At 42.8% G+C, this 7,150-nt stretch overlaps 1 long non-coding RNA gene across 1 annotated transcript; it reads right to left on the bottom strand.

Annotated features, from left to right (window-relative positions):
- Positions 1-5,007: 5,007 nt before the first annotated feature.
- LOC123091293 (uncharacterized) lies at positions 5,008-6,570 on the bottom strand. Its single transcript, XR_006443023.1, has 2 exons — positions 6,128-6,570; positions 5,008-5,532 (listed from the first exon to the last, which is right to left on the bottom strand). It is a non-coding gene; the product is annotated as an uncharacterized lncRNA (long non-coding RNA).
- Positions 6,571-7,150: the final 580 nt, after the last annotated feature.

Below are 7,150 nucleotides of genomic sequence, written 5' to 3'. Positions count from 1 at the left end.
GCACAGCGTGTGCGATATAAATCATAATCCGGCATGGTTTATGGAGTGGAAACGTGTGTAACAATGCACACAGTTGCTGCTTGCAAAGCGTGTGTGATGTCAGACACTATCGCATATGGTGTGGGAAAACTAAATGTGTGTGAATGTCTACCTATTTTACATGGTTTATAATCATGAACTGTTTGTGATGTGCCAGGCATCGTAAACGTAGAGCCGTGCCTAGAATACTCCCATTCCTAGAATCTACCTGGGTCTGGAATCTGCCTAGGTTTAGGTAAAAACCACAAAACTCCGACTGTGATGGCAATGCCAGCACAAACAAGTAGCAAGGATGAATCGTTTCGGATATGCGAGACATCGTAAACGGTTATAGAGGGGCAACTGTATGCATAAAGGCTCCCTGTCCCTGACGGTTTCTGGGTCGTGTGGGAAGGACCCCCTAATCGCCCACACTCACTAGGTGACGGTTCCAAATGTCATCGCGGAAATGGGTTTTAAACCGTTTGTATAGCACCAACGCGTACCAGTGTTAAAGCGCCGACACATGCCTTGCCTGCGAGTGAAGGAAGCAGGAGAGACTTCTCTCTTTTATTTCGTGCTTCTGTCAAGGCAGAGTCTGAAATACCCATGCATAAATAAACAATAGTGAGAGTATGGGTGAAGTGTGTGCAGAACTAGTGCATTGTAAAAGTAGCAGATAGTAGGTGGCTGAAAAATAAATGACAGGAGACATATGATAGCTCTACAACATTGCATGGCAAACAAAATTAGATTCTACTCTGTATGATTCTGTAATATATGAGCACAGGGATGGCTGGGAAATGCAGGTACTCCTCCAGCACACCACCACATGTGGTCCTATCAAAATAACAGTCGATTGAAAATAAATAGGCCAGTCGATTTTTTATGAACCATCTGATCTATAAGAAACGGGTAGATGGCCTTTGTCTACCTCCCGCCAGTCACTGTTAACGATCTTTTTGGAACCGCCAGGGACCACCGGCCCAAACCCCTGCCTCCGTTGCCCCGTCGTCCTCTCGACCTCACACCTCCTCCGTGCTTGGCAGCGCCCCTTGGCCATCCCTTTAATCTCGACCGACCTCCAGATCGGGCGCCAGCAGCTCCTAGGCCCCACACATCCCTAAGATAAACAACGAGGCGCAGCTTCCCCGGCGTAATTGGCGGACTAGCGCCTGTTACACTGGGGAATGCTTCCTTTAATTGCGAATCAACTGACCAGGAATTGAAATCCGGGGGGCAACGAACCTCTAGCTAAGGTGAAATAGTATATGAGGAGAAACCTTGTCGCGAGTTACTAGGAACATCTAGTATCAGGAAGAAGCGGTCAACAGTGTTGTCTGTGGGATGAATACCGTGCAAGTAGACATGTAAGATTTGCATGAATAAGGGAAGAGGAGTACCATTTCCGGTTGCCAGTGCTGTGTCCTCTAGATTTTGCGGCGATTTTCTTGTTTTTATCAGGGGAACCGATGTTTTGGAGGAGGGTGGAGCCTTGGACGAACCCATGGCCAAACATTGGTCTCACGTGGTTTCGGGCAAGTAGATGCTCTTTTGGCGCTTCGTTTGAAATTTTGAAACAGAAGCATTCATATTTAGAGTACTCCCTTCATTTTATTTACTCTGCATATTAGAGTTGACTGATGTCAAATTTCATAAAGTTTGACCAAGTTTATAAAAAATAGTATAAACATTTATCATAACAAATCTCTATGATGTGAAAGTATATTCAATAATAAATCTAATTTCATTGATTTGTTATTGCTTATGTTAATATATTTTTTATAAACTTGGTCAAAGTTTGAAAATCTTGACTTTTACCAAAGCTAATACGCGGAATAAGTAAAAACAAAGGGAGTACTCTTGAACTTTGAGGATTGACCTAAATAGAAAACATTAAATTTGACCTTGTATGTTTGAAAATCTCATTAAATTACGTGCTTCTTTTTGAAATTTTGACACTTGAAAATCCTATAACTACGATTATTTTGGAATGGGAGAGGTAAATTTGAATATATTTTGTACACGACTATATATGCTATTATGTACAAAAGTAGAGCAAAGATTGGTGCCCCCATAATTTAGCTATGATTTACAAATGCCATGATATCAAATTCAAGTAATTGAATGGACTTCATGTTGAATTAGAATTTTTTAAACCACCATAAGTTGAATTAAAATGTATGCTAATTCATAGCTAGCTATTTATAATCTTCATTGTGTAACTTTTGTATGTATAATGTGCTTTACACACATACCATGAACTATACTCACGTCTATATTCGATTGCTAAAGCTATGCATTGTTTGGAGTTCAAAATACTAACTCTGTGGATCAATTATGTCGAATAATAACATAGACATGCTCAAATTCGATAGAATATAGATGTCTGATGGATCAATGACTGTTCCTACGCGAATTGCAAATATCATGATCCCATCTTAATATGTAGATACAATTTATATTTTAATCAATGTGTACATCAGTCTTTTATGTGTAGTTTCACTCTCCATAGGCCCCTCCTCACACATACGCGCACACGGTGTATATCCATCGGTGGTCTATCACACACACTCTCTCTCTCTCGAGGTGTCTTTCTCGCATACATGCTCTCGATATAACCCTCCCTCACTCTCATAACAATTTACGACTGTTTTCACTATCCTTTATCACATGCACTCTTCCTCTCACAAGCATACACACGCACAATCCCCATTGAACCTTTCTACATACATAGACCTGCCTACGTGTCTCCGGCACACACATTATCTTTAGGTCTGTCTCTCACGCATTGTCTCCACCTCTCTTCCTAATTGATGAGTATGATTCTAGCAGAGCATTATTTAGGATGCCCCTTCAAGTTAGGTTGGATGAATAGTAATATCAGAGATAAGGGGTTACCTTATTCTGAGGACCTAGGGTTACAAATCCTAGCGGCTTTGTCAGTGGACACAGAGTCCTTCACGACTCTGCTATCTTTGTCTTGTATGACTAGTCCTCCATGGGTCTCCCTAAATGCGTCATGGGCCGACCAATGTGGCGCAGGACGGAACCGAGCCAAGGGCCTCACTTCGGCCCACCGGACCTCACGCGATGACACACCCTAAGCCCCCATGTCTCGTTATCTTCTCACACCCACACATACCAACACAGACACCACACAAAATATTTTCTCCCCGTGCCTCTATCCCCTCCCCCTTGCATATACAGACTCAAGGGCATCTCTCGCTGTGACATCCTATTCTTCTCTCTCTCTCTCTCTCTCTCTCTCTCTATATATATATATATATATATATATCATTTCTCGTGCTATCTCTCCCACCCCCCCCCCCGCGCCGCTGGCCCCTCTATCCATTCCTCTCTAGAATACGTAATACATACACATACCTCTCTAGGCCCTGCCAAATACATCAACTACACATTCACACATGTTACATCCCGTACCCCATTGATCTAAAAAGCCCTCTATTCACGTTTATTTCGCATACAATATTTCTTTTGAATAAAACCACACAAAGTGTGGCCAAAAAATTATTTTAGAATTCTACATATATACAACATACAAAGTTATATGGAGGAGTATGAACGTTAATTTGCATTGCATGGTGCCCCCAATGATATTTATTTCGTGCTGTGAATTTTTATATTTTTATACTATATAAAAAGATATTCATAATAAAGAGAAACGAAGAGCATCTCTCTCTCCATCACATACACCCCCTCTACGCCCCTTTCACGTACGCACACAAACTATCTACAGGTCCTCTAAAAGTATGCCCCGAGCACATTCACACATGTTTCATCTTTCTCTCGCGATATATACAATGACGATCATTGTATTTGAAGCGAAAGCACGATACGTATATTGGACTTTAGAATCCACTCATTACGGTCACCATTTATGTTTTCTGGTTATTATACAGTCACGGGCTCACCGTATAGCTGTGTATTTGCTAAAGACATGACTAGTTGACCAGTTAAACGCTCGACGTGGCACCTCCAGTGTTGCATCAAATTAGCTCACTACCATTGGGCCCACCTGTCGGCGTGTATAAGAATGAAAACAAACGATAAAAAAATATTGGATGGTCATTCGAAGTCATGACCGTGGGCACAACAGACAAGGTGGTCTTGTATTGATATGCTGAGCCGTCTGTTTTAACACACATGAGATGGTGTGGTGATTATACACACACGCACACGTGCACACGAACTGCATGCACGCAACACTCACACGAACACACGCAGCCACACACGCACAGAACACTCACACGTACACACACAGCCACGCACGCATGCATGCACACACCACACGACCAACACACACTCTCACGCTCAAGTGCTCAACCTACACGTGCATGTGCACACATCAGGCCCTGACAGACAAATACACAACTAGGTGGTTCCCGCGCACGGGTTGGATTCTTGTCACGCCTGCGTAAATTTGGGTTTATCTGACCTTTTTCCTATGTGAACTGACAGGTGGGACCCACAAGGAACATGGACAATTTAACTAGTCAACATAGTGCCATGCAGACTATTTGACCGGTCAATAGAGTGCAATCCGATGCTGAACGGTGAGCAAGTGACCGTATAGTCACCGCAAAACATATACAGTGACCGTAATGAGCGTATTCTGAAGTCCGGTGACCGTATTACGCTTTTCGCTTGAAATACACTGACCGCCCGTGTATTTATCTCTTCTCTCACTCTCTCTGTGGAGCCGAATAGACCAACGTGACTCAGCCTGGGCGTTCGGTCTTTTCGGTTTGTTCGGTCCGGTCTTTTTGGTCTTTCAAAAATTCGGTCTTCCACAATTGAAGACCGAAATAATTTCGCTCTTTTCGGTTATTCACTATTTGGTCTCCGGTCTTTATTATTCGGTCTTTGGTCCCGACCAAACAGACCAAATAAATTGCTAGAACTCAGATTTATGTTACTTTCAGTACCTGTTGAATACAAACTACATAGAGTACAGAGATACATGTGTGTACAAAGGGGTGTGTGTATAGAGACAACAAATGTTTGTATAGAGGCGCATGTGTACATAAGAAAAATTCAAACAAGTAACACTTGCATGCATACTCATTTATACTCCCTCCATTCCTAAATGTAAGTCTTTGTAGAGATTTCACTATAAACCACATACAGATGTATATAGATGCATTTTAAGTTTAGATTCATTCATTTTGCTCCGTATGTAGTCCACCTAGTGCAATCTCTACAAAGACTTATATTTAGGAACGGAGGGAGTATTTGATAGCAGAACTAAGATCAAGTAACATCAGCCCACGGAATCGAGAAGCAGCAAACACCATGAGTGCTTAGTACTTGACAACATAGCAGCTTCAGGATTGGCACCTTCGGCAACTTTTGCTTCAGCATCTTCATTTTCGATGATGCAATGCAGACTGATTCTTCTCCTACTTCTGCATCTGCCTCTGCCTCTACACTCATAAATGCATCATCTTTCTCATTCAACTCCTCATGTTCATATTCCAGTATAGAAAGCATCTACAAAAAAATGTTACTCATTATTGAACCATTCCTTTATCTAACCAGTACACACGAACATACAAACTAACAAAGATTATAGGCTAGTACATAAACCAGCATGACACGAGTCTACTATGAATATACAAGCTGTGGTATTTCAGATAACGTGGTAATTTTGGAGTATTAAAAAAACAAGCACAGAGCTCTTTATTTTTAACCAAGCATGAAGAATAGCAGCTGACGTGTTCTGTTTCTTACAGAACAGCAGGTGCAGGGATTGTGTTGTTACGTCTAGCATACAAGCTGCAAATTTTGTACGCCCTCATACAAATGTATTTGGATTATTCTTTTAGCGGCCAGTTACATCACATAACTCCAAAAATAAACATAGTAAATACCCGCAAGGCCAAACTCCTCTATGTTTTGCCGATACTGCAAAGTACCAAAGTATTTGTATACCGTGGTATTTCGTGCTTATAGCTTCTAATATTGTGGTTTCTAAGTACTATGGTTTTCTAAATATTGTGCATCCAAACACAACCTAATTGATTCACATAAATGAATAAGAATCTGGACATCACATATGCACACAGAGATCAAGTAGCTTGGTCACCTTCAGCTGCTAGGTAGAGCACCGGAAGAACAGCAACCGGCAATCCGTCAACCAGCCTGGAAGAGGACGAGAGGTGGTGACGAACTGCAGCAGCCAACAGCTACAATTATCGTAGGAGATGGAGCACCGTTGGCAGATGGCTGCGTCACAGAGAGTGGAGCAACGCAAGGGGTCGGGCTTGGCGGCGCGACGCACGGGGCACGACGATCGGAGATGGTGGTCGACTGGTCATCACCGGTAAGGGCGGCAGCTCGGGGCGCCGGTCTTCATTGGTCAGGGGCGTGCGGTGCACCTCGGTGCGCTGGTGGTCATGACTGACGGCTCACGACATCGCGCCACAGCGAGGGGCGGCGGCTAGGGTTCGTGGTGGCCTGGTGGGAGAGAAAAGAGGAACTGTGAGTTGTGGGACGGCGGCTAGGTTTCTATGAATCGATTGAATCGTGAGGTGAGGACCTGAGGTGTGTTTGTGTGTATCTCGCTCATGACCTTGGGCTGGCCAGATGGACCTTAGGTAAACATGGTCTTCTACTCCTGCGTACGGGCTTTTGTAAATTCGGTCTATACAGGCTATTCGGTCCTCAACATAAGATGACCGATCGGACCATAACTAGTTCAGTCTCATAGTTATGCAGACCATTTTTTATTCGGTCTATTTTAGTCCCGTTTTTTCGGGTTCGATCTCGGTCTTTTCAGGTTCGGTTTTTGGTCTTTGGTTTTCATGCCCAGGGTGAAACGTGACAGTGTCTAAATTGACGCACGCCACCCCATTATTTATGTATTGGTTTCGTAAGAGCGAACAAGCATTCACGTCTTCTGTACAAACTGTAGATATGAGTTACAAATGCTATGAAGACGAATACAAATATTTGAATCCACTTTATGCCCAATTTCTCTCTGTAGGCCCTCCAAAAATACATCTCTACACGTTCTCGCATGTTACATCTAACAACCATGCAATACAGCACTACTACTACACTCTAACACAATAAATCATATGTGTTTTTAGTTTTACTAGATCTCATA

This window comes from Triticum aestivum, chromosome 1B, assembly GCF_018294505.1.
Source record: "Triticum aestivum cultivar Chinese Spring chromosome 1B, IWGSC CS RefSeq v2.1, whole genome shotgun sequence".
NCBI classification, from domain to species: domain Eukaryota; kingdom Viridiplantae; phylum Streptophyta; class Magnoliopsida; order Poales; family Poaceae; genus Triticum; species Triticum aestivum.
Note: the sequence above shows the minus strand (reverse complement) of the source record. Positions and strands in the feature narration are given on the sequence as shown.